Source organism: Sapajus apella, unplaced genomic scaffold, assembly GCF_009761245.1.
Source record: "Sapajus apella isolate SASKATOON/1434 unplaced genomic scaffold, GSC_monkey_1.0 scaffold20, whole genome shotgun sequence".
Classification (NCBI taxonomy): Eukaryota; Metazoa; Chordata; class Mammalia; order Primates; family Cebidae; genus Sapajus; species Sapajus apella.
In genome coordinates, this window is record NW_022436960.1 from 12,809,078 (window position 1) to 12,831,124 (window position 22,047).

Consider the following 22,047-nt stretch of genomic DNA (forward strand, 5'->3'; position numbering starts at 1 on the left):
AACTGTTTACTTCCCAGTCCAGCGAACACATAGGTACCATGGAACGGAAACAGAACTGGCGCATACCAACACTCACCTCTACCATGTGCGATGCATGCTGGTGTTTTTCATTCTATTCTGTTTAGATGGTGACCTCTGAATTGATTTCATGATGACTAACCTAGTGGGTCACAACTGCAGTTTGAGGAGTATGGGGCAAGGCTCCTCAGGGGCACTAAGGAGCCCTACCCTGGGGAGGAGAGACCCCCATTGGTCAGGACTTCAGCTGTGCAACACCCACACTTCCCGTCTCAACCAGAACAGTCCTGCTGCTCTGTGCTTTATCCATTGGGCTTCCCCATAAGGTTCAGTTCGAAAAAGGGTGTTCCCTAGTTAGGACTCCACCTACCCCCCAGAAAAAAAAAACAGAGAAATATGAAAACCAATTGAACTGGGAGACCCTGGGTGATTATGAGCTCTGGTGTTCTGCAGTTCTGTGATTATATGAAGTTGAGCAAAATAATTGTTAAAGCAGAACAGAAATTTCTAGGAAAAGATGGAGTTGGAAGTATTTTACCTGAAGGTAACTTACTAATTTATTTCAAGGAAGTGTGTAATTATTATGCATTAAAGAAAATGATCACCTTTATCAATCGTCTTTTCTGTCCAAGATCTTTTCTTGATCAATCGTCTTTTCTGTCCAAGATCTTTTCTATTACCTAATGTAAAACCTTGTGAGGAAAGACATCGATACCCATTTCATAGATAAATAAACTGAGGCTCAGAGAAGCTCAGAACTTGTCCACAATCACATAGCTATGGGGAACATCTTGCTCTCCTGAGAGAAGCTAAGGGGAGAAAATCTTGAGCCAGGGAAAGCACCATGGCAGATCCCTAACGTAAAATGAAGAAACCTGACTGGGCACCTCTCAGGGCTACTATGAGGACTGATTGAGACAATGCAAGTGCCTGGCTCATAGTAGTTGCTCAATAAACAGTAGTTATTGTTATGGTTGTAATCTTTCCCTTTGGAAAGCTAAATTCAACCCACAGAACACCACCGCCACGCCCACAATGCACACACAAACAACCTCCATATGCTGATGCTAAAATCCTGCTCCATAGCGTTTATTGCCAGTTCAGTTTTTAGGAGAAAGGAGCACAGTAAATACGGTTTCTAATCAAACAAAACAACACATTACGAGGAAGGCGCATGAAGACACACTGCTCATATGGCCTTGAACACAAGTGCTGGAAGGACGGTGAGGCGCGGCGGCTCACGCCTGTAACCCCAGCACTTTGGGAGGCCAAGGTGGGTGGACCACATGAGGTCAGGTGTTCGAGACCAGCCTGGCCAACATGGTGAAACCCAGTGTCTACTAAAAATACAAAAATTAGCCAGGTATGATGGCAGGCACCTGCAATCCCAGGTACTCGGGAGGCTGAGGCAGAAGAATCACTTGAACACAGGAGGTGGAGTTTGCAGTGAGCCGAGATCGCACCATTGCACTCCAGCCTGGGCAACAGAGCGAAACTCTGTCTCAAAAAAAAAAAATGCTAAAAGGACATGTTCACTCCATACTCCTCCCCTCTTGCAGATAACAAGAGCAAAGAGAAAGAGAGGAATTTTCCTTCCATAGTAGGGATCCAGGGCTCAAGCGTCTCTGAAATTGAAGTTGCCATAGAGCTGACCCAATTGCATCCCCTAGCTGATTTTCCAGGCGAGGAGGGTCAAAAAAAGGCAAGGGGTAGACCCCAGGTTACACAGCATGCCTGCAGGAGCAGTGGCCCAGGACTGCAGAAACCCAGTTTTAAGCTTTTACAACTCGGAAGGCAGGAATTTCCCCAGCCTTCATGGGTTTCCTGGCATGTTGACCTTCATGCAGTTTGGTGCCAGATGGTAATCTCACTGTCCCCTGACTCCCTAACAGCCCTCAGCTCCAAAGGCTGTGCCTGGAGATAGGAGAGAGGCAGAGTTTCCTATCCAAACTGCCAGTCTGCCGTTTGCTGCCTTGCTGCAGAATCCATACTTGGACAATAAGCATCCTCAGTCCTGCCTCACAGACAGGCATGCACGACTGTCTGCCGCTAACATGTCCCTGTTTGCCGGACTGTGAGCTTCCTGAAGGCAGGGACTACATCTTTCCAGCCATATGATCTGGAGCAGGCCACTTACACTCTCAAAGCCTCAGTTTCCTCAGTTTATTTATAGAAATATTGGGGAGATGAAATGAGATCAACACGATGCCTGGAATCCAGTAAGTACTTAATCAAGCTTGGTTATGATTATTATTTTATTGATTTTTTTAACTTGTATCCCAAGCACCTGAGATATCATAGTGCCACGCAAAACAAAACCAATAGATGCTCTGCAAATTTGAATGCAATACACGCGCCAGGAGTGGTGCCATTTGTCAATCACCTACTATCTACAGAACTTCTACTACACACTTGTATCAGTCAGCTATTGCCATGATATGCTGTGTGACAAACCACCCCAAAACTCAGAGAATTAAACAGCCATCATTTACCCTCACTCCAGGGTCCGCAAGTCAACAGGGGCAAGACTCTGCCCACTATGTGTTCACTCTGGGGCCCAGTTTAAAGGGGCCACAGGGGAAATGGTTGCTACAGAGATGGCAGAAGTGCAAAGAACATTTATCCTTTTATAATGCTATACAGGCTGGGCATGGTGGCTCACACCTGTAATCCCAGCACCCTGGGAGGCCAAGACAGATGGATCACCTGAGGTCAGGAGTTCGAGACCAGCCTACCCAATATGGTGAAACTCTGTCTCTACTAAAACTACAAAAATTAGCCAGGCACAGTGGCACACACCTGTAAGCCCAGCTACTAAGGAGACTGAGGCAGGAGAATTGCTTGAACCCTGGAGGTGGAGGTTTCGGTGAGCTGAGATCGTACCACTGCACTCCAGACTGAATGATAGAGTGAGACTCCATCTCCAAACACACACACACACACACACACACACACACACACACACACGAACAAGTGGAAACACACAGTCTCTTAGGGCCCAGGCAGAGAACGAGTACACTGTTCCTCTGTCTTCTTGCCATTGGTCGAAGCAAGTGACATGGTCAACCTCAACATCAGTGGGCAGGGAAATCTACTCTGCCCCGTGAGGCTGTGGCAAGCATGTGGGTGCATAACACAAGCACAGGGGAGTGAAGGATTGCAACCAGTAATCCCGTATGTCCAGGCAAACCCATCAAGTTGATCACTATCTTGCACGTGACTGAGGGTGGGTCACTCCACCACTGTTTTCCTCCTATCTGTATCCCAGAATTACCAGAAGGATGCATCCCCACAGGGATCCTGGGGGCAGAAAAAACTCAGACACAAAATCAAATGCATTTTGGAGCATTTTGCAAGTATAAAGTGTAAAGCATAAATAGAGTAATTCCTCTCATTTTGCCCTCTGCTGTTAGGGATGTTCGTTCAAATCCTTCTTAACAGAATGTTTAATTTCAAGAAGCTGAAAAATCAAGCAGACGATGTGTTGTTTATGAGTAAGTCCAGGGTCTGGACGTAAGAAGAAAGCATAGTTCAAGACTTCAGATGATTATCATTAGCCTAAAGCCCCCTCTTTTCCTTCTCCAGGGCATCAGACCCAGTCTGATGGGAGTCGGGGGGAGTCAGGGGGCAGAGGTACTTGGGGACCCTAACTTCTGGGAGACAGAAGACTCTGGGGCTCCAGGTGCCATCCCCCACTGGGGGCAGCCTCCATCTTTGGAGTTTGGCCCTCTGTGACCTCCCTGGGGACATTGGAGAGGGCTGGAAGGAAGGCTGACGAAGCAGAGCTGCCGGGTGGGGGACGTGGAAGGAAGTCTATATTTGCTCCCTTGCAACAGCAAGGACTGTTTACCTCCAAGTCTGTGTTTTTCAAGGAAATGGAGGCCAGCAGAGGAAAAACGCCCTTGGGAAAACATTTCCATGAATTTATATTGTTCATCTGGAGAGGCACAGCCCCCGGCGAGGCCTCTAGGATTCGACATGGTCATGACGAGGCTGGCCTGCTGGATCCAGGACGGAAGAACACCAGCCAGGCCGGGAGGTGACAGGTGCCACCTTGGCTCAGCAGGACCAAGGAGAGATGAACACACACCCCCAGGGCCTCTCACTTGCATTCAGATCTGTCTCTCATCAGCCGAGAGCACAAGGGAATGCAGTGGGGTAGAATCAGACCACCTGGGTTTGAGGCCACAGGTCTGCTCATTGCAGGGAAATGTGACTCTGGACAAGTCACTAGGCTGCTCTGGGCCTCAAGGTCCTTTCCTTAAAGTGAGATTGAAATCTTATACCTCTCAGGGTCATTGTGGGGACCAAATGAGGAAGTGAGTGTGAAATGATGATTGCATCTCCTTTCTGAACAGGGCAGGGCCAGGGCTGGGGAGAGCTCTCCTTAGGCACAGCTCCCATGCTGGAATGGTTCTGTGGAATAAGTTCAAGGAAGCCATTTCACGCCTGTAATCCCAGCACTTTGGGAGGCTGAAGTGGGCGGATCACTTGAGGTCAGGAGTTCAAGACCAGCCTGGCCAACATGGTCTAGAGACCCTATCTCTACTAAAAATGCAAAAAATTAGCCAGGCGTGGTGGCAGGTGCCTGTGGTCTTAGCTACTCGGGAGGCTGAGGCAGGAGAATCGCTTGAACACAGGAGGCAGAGGTTGCAGTGAGCCCAGATCGCACCACTGCACTCCAGCCTGGGCAACAGAGCCAGACTCCGTCTCACACACAAAAGCATTCTAGGAAGCTGCTGAACTACATCAGGGGTGATAATCAGGATTCTTGTACCACCTGGCGTATTTTGTCCAGGCCAGGTGAAAAACTTGGGCAGCCAGGGCAATGCATGGGAGGAGATTTGCAAGGAAGTCTCGCTGGATGAGGGAGGAGGGCCTTGGAAGGTAAGCAGCTGCTTAGAGAAGTAGCATTTAGAGGTAAGGAAGTTGTATGTAGATAAGAGGGGCAGGCGCTCCGGGCAGGGAGAGTGCTGAGGGCAGCGGGCTGGCGGGTGGACTCCTGCCAAGTGCTTGGAAAAGGCGGCTGACTGGATCCGTGTGCTGAGTGAAGGAAGAGCACGGAGCAGCGGTGGGAGTGTGGGAAGAGGGAGAGGAAATGAACAGGAGAGGAAATGAACAGGAGAGGAAATGAACAGGAGAGGAAATGAACAAGGACCCTTGAACGCCAGGCCCGGGTTGTGTTTGTCCCAACTAGAATTTTTTTCAGGAGGAGATGATCATAAAAGCAACTCAAACTGGCTTCAGCACAAAAGGGAATGAATTAGTGAATATAAGTGGAGATTTTGGGTGTGGGGCTGGGTGGGATGAGCTGCCTTCTCCAGGGAGGTTTCCTCATTCAGGGGCTCAGGAGGACTGCCTTTGAAATCATGCTTCCAGGTTCCAGGCCAGAGGAAGACAAGCTTCTGTCTCGCAGAACTCCAGGCCAGCATCTACTTACAGGTCACTTGCTCCAACTGGGATTCTTACCTACCCTTTAACCAATCCCTGTGGCAAATCAAGCCTCTCTCCTGGAACCGGGGATGGGATTAAGTTCTATACAAACTTAATATTGTTCTGTGGTTGAGCACACAGGATGGTGGTTTCCTGTGAACATTCAGGAAACCATTCCCAGAAGAAGAGGACAGCAGGCAAACCCCGGGGCTCCTCCTGCCAGCAGTGGGGACCGCAGCAAGGGGCCCATTAGGGTGGCATCCCCATCCTCCTGCCTCAGCCTCCCAAAGAGCTGGAATTACAAGCCTGAGCCACCACACCCAGCTGGACCCTGCATATACTATATTATATTATTTTATATTATATAGACAGGATTTCACTCTGTCACCCAGGCTGGAGTGCAGTGGCGTGATCTTGGCTCACTGCAACATTTACCTCCCAGGCTCAAGCAATCCTCCCACCTCAGCCTCCTGAATAGCTGGGACTACAAGCGTGCACCACCACACCCAGCTAATTTTTGTATTTTTTGTAGCTGTGGGGTTTGCTATGCTGCTCAGGCTAGTCTCGAGCTCCTGGCCTCAAGCAATCTGTCCACCTTGGCCTCCCAGAGTGCTGAGATTACAGGCGTGAGCCACCGTACTTGGTACAGACCCAGCATTTAGGCAGTGACCCAAAGGCCTCCACCAAGAGTGAGTGAGCTCAGTCTCCGCTCACCCGCAGTAGCCCCACGCCACACTGAGGACATGCTCTCATCTCTCAGGCCCTGCAGACAGAGCATGCAACAGGCCAGGTGGGGCTGGAGTGAGGGCCGAGCCAAGAGCCGGGGTTTGGGCAGGACAGCGGCTCCCAGCTTTCCCTCCAGCAGCGGCCAGTTGGCTTCACCAGCTCTTCCTACCTTCATATCGTCTTTCCCTTTAATCCAGCAAAAAGCTTTTACCTTGTTTCATCTGCCGGGGAGCCTGAGGATTTAGATCTTTTGCATTTCAAATGTTTATTCATGTTTTAATTTAAATCCCTAAAACTAAATCTGGGCATTCCGTGAGCCACATGGCCCCCCAAGATCCTGAACCCCTTTCTCATTCTCCAGTATCTCATCAGACTAATGTGATACAGTGTGATTTGTATGTGTGTGTGTGTGTATGTGTGTGTGTGTGTTTTTAATACAGAAAAAAAAAAAACAGGAGGGTTTTGGAAATGTTAAACTGTTGTTTCAGTCTGTTAAATTTTGGATGGTTTCCATGGTAACTGGTAAGTTTGCTTCTTTGTTCTCTCCAGTTTTCTGGAGAGGCCGAGGCAGTTCCACAGCTTCTCAAGTAGGCTTGGATCAAAGTCCAGGCACGGGAAGGGGCAAGCTGCCGCCCCAGTTAATGAGCTGCCCCCGGAATTCACCACCGACTGGGGTGAAGCTGGAGTCTGAACAGGCCTCATGTAGACCTTACTCACCTTCCCATGTCTTCCTGAGGCTCAGGACGATTCTATCGAGCTCCAAAGAGTCCATGTGTCAGAGGCATTTGAACCAGAGCAACTCCATCTTGAGTAGGGGCTGGATAAAATGAAGCTGAGACCTACCGGGCTGCATTCCCAGGAGGTGAAAGCATTCTCAGTCACAGGATGAGACAGGAGGTCAGCACAAGACACAGGTCACAAAGACCTTGCTGATGAAACAGCTTGTGATAAAGAAGCCGGCCAAAACCCACCAGAGCCAAGATGACCAAAGTGACCTCTGGTCATCCTCACTGCTACACTCCCACCAGTGCCATGACAGTATACGAATGGCATGGCGACGTCAGGAAGTTACCCTATGTGGTCTAAAAAGAGGAGGCATGAATAATCCACCCCTTGTTTAGCATATAATAAAAAAAAAAATTAAAATCGGCAACCAGAAGCCCTCGGGGCTGCTCTGTCTATGGAGTAGCCATTTCATTCCTTTACTTGTTAATAAACTTGCTTTCACTTTGTACCATGGACCCGCCCTGAATTCTTTCTTACTCAAGACCCAAGAACCCTCTCTTCAGTCAGGACCCCTTTCCTGTAAGGCGTGTGCCTGCCAGAAGCCCAGGTCTCGGGCTGCAGGGTTCGGGGGCGGGGTGGGGGTGGGGTGGGAGCCGGGTGGGAGCGGGCAGCCTGCCCCAACCTTCCTGAGATGTCTCTCTGCCACCCAGACACCCTGATGCCTGGGCCTGTGGAGGGCACCCTCGGGCTCTCCCTCAGGCTGGGGTCCCCCTTGCTGTTTCCTGGGCTCAGCTGGCTGTGCAGCCTCACATCCAGGGCCCCAGCTGAATCTGGGAAACTGCTGTGCTCAGAAGAATTGCTTCCCAAAGGGGTTGAGCCTCCGTTTTGCCAGCTAGAGTCCCAGAGTCCCACTTACGATGCTTTCTGCTTTCGGCCTCTTCCCCTCATCCTCTAAAACGGTGTTTGTCAGCTCTTGTCCTGATGCTCCATGTTGTAAATACAATTTAGTGGGCGTGCCACCAAGCTGGCAGGACACTTGGCCAGTGTCCTGGCAGGCAGGCAACAGGGTCCATACTCAGAGAGGGGAATTGGGGCTACAGGGAATGGGTTACCAACACAGGATGTCAAAGCACCCCAGGGCTAGATGGGCACCAGACCCTAGCCTGAAGGATACAAAGGGTGGGGCTGAGCCAGAGTGGCAGGAAAGAGCTGTCGGCAGAGGCGGGGCCGTCACTGGGGACGCAGCCACTGCTCACGCACAGCCCAGCCGCCACTCGGCCATCAACACCTGTTCTCACTCTCTCCCTCCTCAGTCACCCATGGTGCCTCCCTTTGGCCAGCCCTATCTAGAAGCCAGCAGGCAGGGGTGTCCATGGATGCCATGGAGCCGGGCAGGGAAGGGCTGTGAGTAAGACTGGGTGGCAGAGAAGAACCAGCTCCACGAGGCCCAGGGCTCCCCAGTGCCCACTGGAGTAGCCGAGGTGCACTCCTCCACGCCCACGCCCTAGGCTCCTGGCGAGTCCCAGGCCCTCCCGAGACCGCCTATTCACAATCAGGACACTCCTTTGGGGGAGGGGGGCTGGGGCCTTGCTATATCCAACTTGCCTGCTTGGAGCCGGGGCCTGTGCGGGGCTTTGTGAGGATGGGTTGATGGGACCAGCCCTGGCCTGAGACACTCTCAGCCTAGTGAACTGGGCGGGCAAAGAGGACTGGAGACAAGAGGCTTGGGCCTTGAATATGTCTGGCTCCAGGCACGCATGCCCACCCGTCACCACACACTCCTGGGGCCAATGTTCTTGGACCAGGGCAGCAGGTGGAGTCATTTAGAAGCAAGCCAGAGAATTCAGGGAGGAACTGATGGGTGCTGTGCCTGGGAGTAAATGTGGGTTAAATGCAAATAACTTTTAAAAGACCTAAGCAGGCTGGGCGCAGTGGCTCACACCTGTAATCCCAGCATTTTGGGAGACCAAGGTGGCTGGATCACTTGAGGTCAGGAGTTCAAGACCAGCCTGGCCAACATGGTAAAACTCCGGTCTCTACTAAAAATACAAAAAATTAGCTGGGCATGGTGGCGCATGCCTGTAGTCCCAGCTACTCAGGAGGCTGAGGCAGGAGAATTGCCTGAACCCGGGAGGCAGAGGTTGCGGTGAGCCGAGGTCGCGCCATTGCACTCCAGCCTGGGTAACAAGAGCGAAACTCCGTCCCAAAGAAAAAAATAATAATAAATAAATAAATAAAATTAATACATAAAAAGGTCTAAGCAGCCATCCAGGTGTGGTGGCTCACGCCTGTAATCCCAGCATTTTGGGAGGCCTAGGTGGGTGGATCATGAGGTCAGGAGTTTACGCAGACTGACCAACGACATGGTGAAACCTCGTCTCTACTAAAAAATACAAAAATTAGCTGGGCATGGTGGCTCGTGCCTGTAATCCCAGCTACTTGGGAGGCTAAGGTAGGAGAATTGCTTGAACTGGGACCCGGGAGGTGGAGGTTGCAGTGGGCCGAGATCACATCACTGCACTCCAGCCTGGGCTATAGAGCAAGACTCCATCTCGGAATAAAAAAGAAAGAAAGAAAGAAAAGAAAGAAAGAAAGAGACACACACACCCTCGACCCTCCAGAGGCACGGGGAACAGGGCGCAAGGTGAGACAATGTGGCTGCTTTCTGAGCATAATCAGAGACCAAGGATGGGGAGAAGGAGCCATCTGGCCATCTGGAAGGAACAGTGTTCTAGACCGAGGGAACAGCAAGGGCAAAGGCCTCGAGGCAAGAGCACATTTGGTGAGTATGGGAAGCAACAAGGCAGAGTGCGTCACAGGTAGGAGGGTAAGAGAGAGGCCACAAAGAGTGATCCACCGCCTTGGCCTCCAAAGTGCTTGGATTACAGGTGTGAACCACCACGCCCAGCCAAGAGGACGTTTTTAAAGGCCAAGTCCCAGTGGCCAGGTGCAGTAGCCACAACTGTAATCCCAGCGCTTCAGGAAGGTAAGATGGGTGAATCACCTGTGGTCAGGAGTTCGAGACCAGCCTGGCCAACATGGTGAAATCCCATCTCTACTGAAAAAAAAAAATAACGAAAATTAGCCAGGAGTGGTAGCATGTGCTTATAATTCTAGCTACTCAGAAGGCTGAAGCACAAGAATCAATTGAACCCAGGAGGTGGAAGTTGCAGTGAGCCGAGATTGCGCAAGCCTGGGTGAGAGTGAGATTCTGTCTCAATAAATAAATAAACGAATACAGGCCAAGTCCCAGGGAGACAGAAAGGCAGGTGCAGGGGTAGAGGCCAGAAGGGAGGCCTGAGATACTTGACCTTGGCCCAGGACTCAGGGCTGAGTGCCACAGGGCTCAGCACACCTCCTGGCAGCCCAGCGACAAAGGCTTGGTCCATCTGTCCACATGTGCACTCCTCCCTCCACTCCCAGGAATTTTGTCCCCACCACTGTGACAACACTGACCTTCGAAAATGATCACTGTCAACTGAGCAATATCCCCTCCATGCTGTAGGTTCCTGGGGCACTCTCTGCTAAATGAAAGTGGTTGTCATGGATCCATCAGCCCGAGGGTCAGGGGCTATCAGGCATTCAGCCCAGAGGCCCCTCTGTTTCACGCAGGCCTGGTGTGCTCAAGGCCAGGCCCCATGCTAGGACACAGCAGCTGGGAGACAAGAGGCTGATGCCACGAATCCACAGAGCAGGTGCTGAACGACGCTTGACTAGATGGGATGACCTCTGAGGATTTTTCACCCCTCAGTAGGTTGCAGTCCCCAGCTGTGGTGGGGGAGGAGACACATTCCTCCCCAGCTGTCAGCAGTCCGACTGAGACAGTGTCTGTAACCCATGCCTTTTCAGGGAGAGGGAGCCAGTCGCAGTGTTTGAAGAGGGAGATTGCCTCCTTGGAGGACATGACAGAACCTGGGCCTGGAAGCAGGGTGTTATCTGTAAAACCTGGACTTACCAAGTGGGAATCTCTGGGGCAGGGGCTGAAATCCTGTGTCTGTAACAGCAAGTTGGCTGATTCTGAAGGGAGGCACCCCAGGCCAAAGGTGCAGCTGGAGCAGAGGCCCAGCAGGGGTCTGGCAGAGTGTGTCTGGGGGACAATGTGTGGAGCTGTGCAGCGTACAGGGAGAAAAGCACAGGGAAATGGCCCTGGGAAGGAGGGTACATGGGGTTGAATAACAGAACCAAGGAACTAACACACAATGCGGCATGCCCACGTGCACACAGCTGCAGCCCGTGTGGGCGTCAAAGATCACACAGGCCCCTACCTATCAGAACCACTTCTTGGGAAGTATCACGAGCCTATGGATTTTAACTGGGTGAAGGCCTCCCGAATACCCAGGAGAAGAAATTAGTTAAAATGCATCAGGCTGGGTGTGGTGGCTCACGCCTGTAATCTCAACACTTTGGGAGGCTAAGGTGGGCAGATCACTCAAGGTCAGGAGTTTGAGACCAGGCTGGCCAACATAGTGAAACCCCATCTCTACTAAAAGTACAAAAGTTAGCCGGGTGTGGTGGTGGGCACCTGTAATCCCAGCTAGTTGGGAGGGTGAGGCAAGAGAATCACTTGAACCTGGGAGGCGGAGGCTGCAGTGAGCTGAGATTGCGCCACTGAACTCCAGCCTGGGCCAACAGAGTAAGACTCTGTCTTAAAAAAAATAAATAAATAAAGGCCGGGCATGGTGGCTCATGCCTGTAATCCCAGCACTTTGGGAGGTTGAGGCAGGCGTATCACGAGGTCAGGAGATCAAGACCATCCTGGCCAACATGGTGAAACCCCATCTCTACTAAAAATACAAAAATTAGCTGGGTGTGGTGGCATGTGCCTGTAATCTCAGTACTTGGGAGGCTGAGGCAGGAGAACCGCTTGAACTAGGGAGTCAGAGGTTGCAGTGAGCCGAGAACACGCCACAGCACTCCAGCCTGGGCAACAGGGTGAGACTCCATCTCAAATAAATAAATAAATAAAATAAAGTGCATCAGAATGTTCATCAGCTGGCCAAGCAGGTGGACCTATTTGACACTGGCATCTGGGAGACTGGACCATGTGGCAGGTAAGTTCTGGTGGGAGCTGAGAAAGACAGGCCTCCAGAGTGGCATAGGACAGAACTGGAAGAGAAAACCTGGCCAATCAGGCCATTGTGTCCATGGGGGACTGCCCAGGAGGCAACCAGAACACCGAGTGGGGGAATCCAGTTGTTTGTGGCTTGCTGGGTGAGAGGTGCTGGCTGGGGCACTGGGAGGCCTGGGTTCGGTCCTGGGCTTACCACCCTCTCCATGTGGGATTTTGGTTGGTTCTCTGTCACTATTTGAGACCACATTCTTCACCTACTAAGTGGAAGCCTAAGGCTGGGTGCGGTGGCTCATGCCTGTTATCCCAGAACTTCAAGAGGCCGAGGTGGGAGGATCACCTGAGGCCAGGAGTTCAAGACCAGCCCTGGCAACATAGCTGGATCCTATCTCTACAAAAAACAAAAAAAAGTGGGATCCTAGACCAATTATCTCAGCATAACTTTCTAGCTTTAAACATTAAGAAAACCAGCCTCATTCTACCTCTTCCTTGGGAGGACTCTGGAGAAACCTGGGTGTGGCAGGGTTTTCTCCCTGCCAATCTGCTTGGCATTCAGAGAGAGCAGGGTGTCACTAAGGCTGCCTGCCACCGATGCCTGAGCCAGGAGGCCTGCAGGCCCGCCTGGAGCAGGTGAGGGTTCAGGATGTGAGTGGGTTTTTCCCTGAAGCTTCTCAGGCCAGAGCCGAGGGAAATATCAGCATCCTGGCAGTTTGCCACCTGAGTCAGCCCAGCTTTGGCTCATTCGAGGAAAACGAACTGCAGGAAGCCAGGAAGTCTGGTGTGTGGCAGGGTGTGTGTGTGTGTGTGAAGGTGCCTGTCCTTATATGGGCCTATCCATGGAGAAGGGTTCACAGGGGTGCAATACTGGCATTAGTCCGATACATATCATCGTGACCACAAACAGCCTCAAAATGTTCTAAAACTTCCTTACCTGCTGGTAAAAGTCACTGGCCCCTTGGCCAGGCGTGGTGGCTCATGCCTATAATCCCAGCACTTTGGGAGGCTGAGGCAGGCAGATCACCTGAGGTCAGGGGCTCGCGACCAGCCTGGCTAACATGGCAAAACTCCGTTTCTACTAAAAATACAAAAAATTAGCCAGGCATGGTGGTGCACACCTGTAATCCCAGCTACTTGAGCAGCTGAGGCAGGAGGATTGCTTGAACCCGGGAGGAGGTGGTTGCAGTGAGCTGAGATCGCACCATTGCACTCCAGCCTGGGCAACAAGAGCAAAACTCCATCTCAAAAAAAAAAAAAGCCACTGGCCCCAACATCCCCTGAGTGCCCCTTGCTGCCCCAGCTCCCTCCCTGGACCCCTGAGACCTCCCCCAGGAGCCTCCAATTGAAGGGTTAACTCTCAGCCCTGCACCAGCAAAAGCAAGAGAGTGTTCTGGTTGGTGGAAAGAACAAGGGACCCTCCCTGTTGTTACATAACTTGACAATTGCCCTGTGAGTATGTACATGCGTGTACATCCGTGTGAAGGTTTGAATCTTTGAGCTCCTACAGGCCAGCTTCACTAGAGAGCCTGTCACTCATCTTTCCATGGCAGTTTAATAAAAGGTGTCCTCTTCCATTATTTCAGAGAAAGGAATCTAAAGTTTGCAGGCAGGAGAAAGGGGTTCCCTGCCCAGCTGTGCTCAGGGGCCCAGGTCAGGAAAATAGCTCAGAGAAGCTGACACCTGCCGAAATCACTCAGCCAGAAAAAAGAGAAGCTGAGGTTTGAACCCAAACAGCCTGGATTGCACTAGGCATGGGGTTTTGTGCTCTGAATTGGCCTCGGGACAAACAGCAGTAGCTGTCAGTTCAGCTTCTCAGCTTGCAAAAGTTTCTTACATCTATGGAGCCTCCCAACTCATTCATTCGGTAGGGGAGCTCCCACGAGCCTAAGTGGCAGAGCCAGGACTCAAACCCAGGTATCAGTGACTAAGTGACTGGGTTCTTAGCATTGTACCCACAGGCAGCAAAATGGGCACAGGGATTGTGGGGCATAAGCTATCTTCTCACTTGTAATATGCAGCATCACACACACTGGGCCAACAGTTTCTCAGCTCACCAAAAACCTGCTAAGATACATGTATCACTGACCAAAAGAAGGTTGACCAAAAGATAGGAGCAACCCAAACGTCCATCAACTGATGAATGGGTAAACAAATGTGGTATGTCCACAATGATGCATGGGTAAACAAAATGTGGTATGTCCACACAATGGAATATTATTCAGCCATAAAGAGGAACAAAATACTGATACATGCTAGACTGTGGATAAACCTTGGAAACACCATGTTAAGTGAAAAAAGTCAGACAAAAACCACATATGGTATAATTCCATTTATATGAAATTTTCAGAGTAGGTAATTCCATAGAGACAGAACACAAATTGGTGGTTGCCAGGGGCTGGGAAGAAGCAGGAATGGGGAGTGAGCGCTAATGGGCACGGGGTTTTCTTTTGCGTGATGCAAATGTTTTGGAACTAGATAGAGGTGGTGGTTGCACAACACTGTGAATGTTCTAAATGCCCCTGAATTGTACACTTTAAAATAGCTGATTTTATCTTATATGAATTTCATCACATTTAAAAAAAAAAAAAACAAGGGAGAGGCTGGGCACAGTGGATGCTTACCTTATTTATTTTTAGCCTTTCTTCTTTTCCATTATAAGCATTTTAAGGCTATAAAAATTTTTTTTTTTTTTTTTTTTTTTTGAGCTGGAGTCCTGCTCTGTCACCCAGGCTGGAGTGCTGTGGCATGATTTCGGCTCACTACAACCTCCACCACCCAGGGTTCAAGCAATTCTTGTGCCTTACCCTCCCTAGTAGCTGGGACTACAGGTGCCTGCCACCACACCCAGCTAATTTTTGTATTTTTAGTAGAAACAGTGTTTTACCATGTTGGCCAGGCTGGTCTTGAACTCCTGATCTCAGGTGATCCACCCACCTTGGCTTCCCAAAGTGCTGAGATTACAGGCATGTGCCGCTGTGCCCAGCCAAGGCTTTACATTTCTAACTACTCCTTAAGTTGGATCTCATTTGGAAATGTAGAATTTTTTTTCATTCAATCCTAAATATTTTCTAGATTTTTATAATGATTTATTCTTAAACCCACGTGTTATTAGAAGTGGATTTTAATTTTCTAAACAAATAGTTATTTTTAAAGTTGTATTTTTGGCATTATTTTCTATCCATTGCCTTGTTGTCAGATAACATGGTCAATATGACAGGATTTTTAAAGTAATTGTTGAGATTTACCCTATGATCTAACATGTAGTCAATCCTAATTATCCATTTAATTAATATCTTAATTGATATTTGTTAGTAATTTTATTATGCTAATATCATTAATTTGTTTATATAATTATATATCTGTACTTACAATTATATATTATAGTCACATCATTATATTGTTTATTAATTTGTGATTAATAATAATGCTGATTAATATTTCTAATGTGCATTCTCTACTTGCTGGGCCTAATGTTCTACATATATATGAGATCAAACTTGTTAATTCTGTGGTTCAAATCTTCTATTGTCTGCTTGACTTCTCAATTACCAGAAGTATACTAAAATCTCTTTAATAATGGATTTTTTATTTTTATTTTTATTTTTTTTTTTAGAGGTGGGGTTTCACCACATTGGTCAGGTTGGTCTTGAACTCCTGACCTAGTGATCTGCCCACCTTGGCCTCCCAAGTGCTGGGATTACAGGCATGAGCCACTGCGCACAGTCAATAATGGATTTCTTATTCTTAACATTTTTATGCTATGTCTACATCTGTTCTTACATATTTAAGTTGGTATATGTTGTAGGTCAGGCGTGGTGGCTCATACCTGTAATCCCAACACTTTGGAAGGCTGAGGCAGGCAGATCACTTGAGGTCAGGAGTTCGAGACTAGCCTGGCCAACATGGTGAAACCTCATCGCAACTAAAAATATAAAACTAAAAATATAATTTTTATATTTTTTTATAAAAAATATAAAAATTAGCCGGGTATGGTGGCACATGCCTGTAATCCCAGGTACTCGGATGGCTGTATGAGAATCACTTGAACCCTGGAGGCAGAGGTCATAGTGAGCCGAGATCACGCCACTGCACTCCAGCCCAAGCAATAGAGTGAGACTTTGTCTTTAAATAAACAAATAAATAAAGTTGGCATACATTGTTCATTGGCATGTGGCTTGGCAGTTGTATTTAATAACGTTGTTTCTACCAAAAGCTTGTAAAACCTCCTCAAAAGGTAGAGGTTGTGTTTCCTATTATTTTGAAATCCTCTAATTCAGGGCTGTGAACATTGTAGACACCAAACCTGAGAACAAATAATCAGAATACAACTCTCACTCTCTTTCCTTCAATCAGCTGACTTTCCCAGTAGGAAACAGCAAAAGAAGTACGTTCTTAATTCTTTTTGGGTTACAGGTGACAGCCTGAATGGGAAGGCCAGGCAGTTAATTGCAAGGATGAGTTAAAGGATTTGCCCTGTTTGAACAGCTGCATCCAGACCCTGAGTTCCCTTCCAGAATGCTTCAAAGAGAAAGAGCTCATTAAGATTTAGGCAATCACTGGGTCATCAACCAGTTCTGGGGTTTTGGGAAGTGTCTTTCACCTTAAGTTGGAGTTAGGTCTTAGGAGTTGAGGGACGTTGCATCACAACTTCCTCTTGAAGATCAAGACTTTGGTAGAGGCCAGGTTCAGTGGCTCACACCTGTAATCCAGCACTATGGGAGGCCAAGGCAGGAGGATCATTTGAGCCCAGGAGCTGAAGACTAGCCTGGACAACAAAGCAAGATCCCATCTCTACAGAAAATAAAATAATTACCCAGGCAAGGTGGTGTGCACCTGCAGTCACAGTTTCTCAGGAGGCTGAGATAGGAAGATCACTTAAGCCCAGGAGTTTGAGGTTGCAGTGAGCTGATTGTGCCACTGCACTCCAGCCTGGCTGATAGAGTGACAGAGTGAGACCCCATCTAGAGAAAAAATAAAAATAAAAATAAAAAAATAAAGTTACTTTCAGATCACTCCATTGGTTACGGGGGAGAACAAGTGAGAATTCTGATAGAACCATAGGGTTCTAGCAGAGGAGTAGAAAGAGGCAGGTCTCCACCCAGGTATCGACAGTAGAGGGATATTAACAGAGGATAAAGAGAGGGCCTACCCCCTGATCTCTCCCAAGTCTGGTCAAGTGCCTCTATTAAGAGACTGACCTTTAACAAGAACAAGGCCTCCGTTATTCTCCAGAGATGACCAAGCCTGCAAGTTTCCAAACAAGCTGCAGATGCTCCCACATGGACATACCAAGGAAGAGCACCAGAAGCTCTCAAGCCTGGCTTGGTTGGGGGCCTGGCAGCCCCATCCACAAGCTCTGGGGAACAGGCACCAGAAGGCTAGATACTGGCAGTTGTCATTATAATTTCCAAAGGGATTAGGAGTGATGCTTACACAGAAGGTTGTGTGCTTTTAACAAAGAAAATGGGCAGCAGTTCCAAGAACCAACATGAGTTGGGTCGAACCAACCAAAGTAATGGAAAACTGGCCTCATTTTCTTCTGTGGTGATAGAATTCGCATTGTGTGGAATGAAAAGTGCCTTCCACGTGCTAGCCACTACGTAGAGAGTTCCCTGTCATTTCTTCCTACAACCACCTTGTGAGGAAGGGGTTTCCCCTATCTCTCAAATGAAGACAGTGAGGCACAGAGTTGTTACTTGCCAAAAGTCATAGCACTTGGAATGGCAGAATTTGAACACAGATATTTGAATACACAGCCTGGGTAAATTTCACTACATCTCATTGATTCCTCTCAAAGTGAGATTTTAAAAAAGAAGGGGCAAGGGCCGGGTGCGGTGGCTCAAGCCTGTAATCCCAGCACTTTGGGAGGCCGAGGCAGGTGGATCACGAGGTCAAGAGATCGAGACCATCCTGGTCAACATGGTGAAACCCCGTCTCTACTAAAAATACAAAACATTAGCTGGGCATGGTGGCACGTGCCTGTAATCCCAGCTACTCAGGAGGTTGAGGCAGGAGAATTGCCTGAACCCAGGAGGCAGAGGTTGTGGTGAGCCGAGATCGCGCCATTGCACTCCAGCCTGGGTAACAAGAGTGAAACTCCAACTCAAAAAAAATAAATAAATAAATTTAAAAAATAAATAAATAAAAAAGAAGGGGCAAAATGTTAAGCCTGACAAAGAAGTCGGGAGGGGTCCATGACAGTGAGAAAGACCAAAGTCTGCCTTGTGGAAACAAGATCAGATGTCCAGTGTTAGTTCCACCAAGCTGCAGTAGCACCAAAGGGTGGGGTTAAAAGGAAGCAGATTCCAGCCTAGTAAGAATGTGCTCACAAAGTGGCTTAAAATGGAATGTTTCGGCCGAGCGCACTGGCTCACACCTATAATCCCAGCACTTCAGGAGGCCAAGGCAGGCAGATCATGAGGTCAGGAGATGGAGACTATCCTGGCCATGGTAAAACACTGTCTCTACTAAAATATGAAAAATTAGCCAGGCGTGGTGGCGAGTACCTGTAGTTCCAGCTACCTGGGAGGCTCAGGCAGGGAAATCGCTTGAATCCGGGAGGCAGAAGTTGCAGTGAGCTGAGATCCCACCACTGCACTCGAGCCTGGCGACAAAGCAAGACTCCATCTCAAAAAAAAAAAAAAAAAAAAGTAATGTTCTTGGAGAAATAAGAAAAGAAAAATGAGAATGTGTCAAATGGGCTTTATTAGGGTATTGGTTACTAAATTATGCTGTATTAATACAGCCAGATTTAAAAATTATATTCAAGAATGTAAAGTGATGGAGAAATGTTCAGTAGAAAAAGCAAAAAAGAGGCTGGGTGCAGTGGCTCATTCCTGTAATCCCAGCACTTTGGGAGACTGAAGCAGGTGGATCACCTGAGGTAAGAGTTGGAGACCAGCCTGACCAACATGGCAAAACCCCGTCTTTACTAAAAATACAAAAATTAGTTGGTGTGGTGGTGTGCACCTGTAATCCCAGCTACTTGGGAGGCTGAGGCAGGAGAATCACTTGAACTTGGGAGGGCGAGGTTGCAGTGAGCCGAGATCCGGCCACTGCACTCCAGCCTGGGTAACAGAGTGAGACTGTTTCAGGAAAAAAAAAAAAAAAAAAAAAAAAGTGAAAAAGAGAGGATTTAAAAAGTATGAATACATGATTTCACTTATATATGTCTAGAATAGGCATATCCATGGAGACAGAAAATATAGTAGTAGTTGCCAGGGGATTAGGGGGTGGGGGGAAGGAGGCAGAAAGGAAGATGGGAATCACTGCCAATGGGTACAGAGTTTCAAAGGTGATGAAAACGTTCTAAAATTATATAGTGGTGATGGTTGTACAACCCTGTGAATGTACTAAAACCGACCAATTTGTGTGTTTTTAAAAGGTGAATTTTATGGTACATAGTTTATATCGTGAGAAAAAAAGAATACAAGGAGTAAGAAGATTGTGGGCCGGGCACGGTGGCTCATGCCCATCATCCCAGCACTTTGGGAGGCCGAGGTGGGTGGATCACAAAGTCAGGAGATCGAGACCATCCTGGCTAACATGGTGAAACTCCATCTCTAATAGAAATACAAAAAATTATCTGGGCGTGGTGGCGTGAGCCTGTAGACCCAGCTACTCTGGAGGCAGAAGCAGGAGAATCGCTTGAACACGGGAGGTGGAGGTTGCAGTGAGCCGAGATCGTGCCACTGCATTCCAGCCTGGGTGACAGAGACTATGTCTCAAAAAAAAAAGAAGACTGTAACGTACAGTATTTGTATATACACAACATGTAATTGTACATATACTAAAGAATATTATGCTTGCTGGGCGTGGTGGCTAACATCTGTAATCCTAGCACTTTGGGAAGCTGAGGCAGACGGATCACCTGAGGTCGGTAGTTCAAGACCAGCCTGACCAACATGGAGAAACCCCGTCTCTACTAAATATACAAAATTAGCCAAGCATAGTGGTGCACATCTGTAATCCTAGCAACTCGGGGGGCTGAGGCAGGAGAATCGCTTAAACCCGGGAGGTGGAGGTTGCGGTGAGCTGGGAGATCATGCCATTGCACTCCAGCCTGGGCAACAAGAGCGGAACTCCATCGCAAAAACAAACAAAAAGATTATTATGCTTAATTAAACAAAAAAAAACTTAACACATACAGTGGGTGCCCATGTTGTAAACTCTCTCTTCATCCATGTGGTGAGAAAAAATTCCAAAAGGAAATACGAAGTCTCAACTATAGTTTACAGGGTAGTGGGTCATTTGCTATCACAAATTGTAATCAACAGCATTTCTGTTAACATCAGAAAAATGCTTTTGTAAAAATGGGAATGGGCTGTTAAATTAACTTCTTGTCATTGAAAGCGAGAAACACCAAGATCTGCCTTGTGGAAACAGGATTAGATGTCCAGTGTTAGAAGTATTCCAAGTTTGAGAATCACCAGATGTGGATACTTGCACTCAGAGAGAGTTTTATCTAGAATATATGACCTGTTCCTTTTAACTAAGATATTATTTTATAATCACTTTTACTTGCTTTCCATTTTTAAAACAATCTACCTCAAATCTTGATTCTGATATGTCTATGTGGGAAAAAAAAAATCTACCTTTTGCTAAAAAATGCAGTAACTTAAAAAAAAACACAACTTGAAGGGTATATAGAGACTCAAAATGAAATATTACTTTAAAAGCAAACATGCTTTCATACAGCCAAGATCAAAAGATTATGTTGTAACAAAATGTTCAAATAATTGTTACCAGAGGAAGCTCTGGATTTTCCTTTTAGTCTTTGTAAAAGTGAAAATAAAACTTTTTTAAAAATTTCTTTTTATTTTTTGTTCTTCTTCCGTATATCCTCTGAAATGAAAATAAAACTTTAAGATACCACATTTAAAAGACTATCTGGGGCCAGGCATGGTGGCTCACGCCTGTAATCCCAAGGTGGGTGGATCACCTGAGGTTAGGAGTTCAAGACCAGTCTGGCCAACTTGGTGAGACCTCATCTCTACTAAAAATACAAAAATTAGCCAGACGTGGTGGTGCGCACCTATAGTCCCAGCTACTCGGGAGGCTGAGGCAGGAGAATCACTTGAACCCAGGAGGCGGAGGTTGCAGTGAGCCAAGATCGCACCACTGCACTCCAGCCTGGGTGACAGAGTGAGACTCCGTCTCAAAAAAGAAAGATTATCTGAGCCAGGCATGGTGGCTTACACCTGTAATCCCAACACGTTGGGAGGCCAAGGTGGGAGGATTCGTTGAGCCCAGGTCTGAGACCAACCTGGGCAACACAGTAAGACTGCATCTGCATAAAAATTTTTAAAAATTAGCTGAGCACAGTAACACATGCCTGTAGTCCCAGCTATTGGGGAGGCTAGGGTGGGAGGATTGCTTGAGCCTGGGAGGTTGAGGCTGCAGTGAACTGTGATTGTGCCACTGCACTCCAGCCTGAGTGAGAATGAGATCCCATCTCAAAAAAAAAAAAACAAAAAAAACACCCCACAATCTGCGTCAAAACACACTCATTCCTAAGGTTGCTGACACAAAGAACATAATTCTCATAAGGAAAGCTGCCACTTGCTTTAACCAGGGTTCAGAGGCTTTAATGGGAGTTCTGGTCCATGAGCTAACTCCTCCCACTCCTTGGCAGAGAGTTGAGGGCAGTGGGAGAGAAGCACCAAGCTATAAAAAGCTTTATGTTTTATTTCCTTCTAAGGCATCCTGAGTCATTGGGTGCTCCAGCCCCAAAGTGCCCGGGAAAGTTCAGCTCGAATCGGAAACGTGTGTTTTTCTGAACCGGAGCTGCTGAAACACCAGATGATGTCACTTGGACTGAATCCCTTACAGGCCAAGTGGTAGCTTCCTATTTCCCTCCTGGGAGAATGGAAGTCACTTACCGATCAGTTTCTCTGACCCAGGTTCCAGTATTACACCACAGTCTTAATAGCAAGCTTAACCTCCCCTCCACCCCCAACATGAAGCTGCTGAGGAATTTCAAAATCCCATTGTCATCTCAAAGAACACAGCCCTCCTACACAACTTTGCCTCCCATCCTTTAGGCTGCAATTTCATCCATCTAAACACCAAGCGATGCC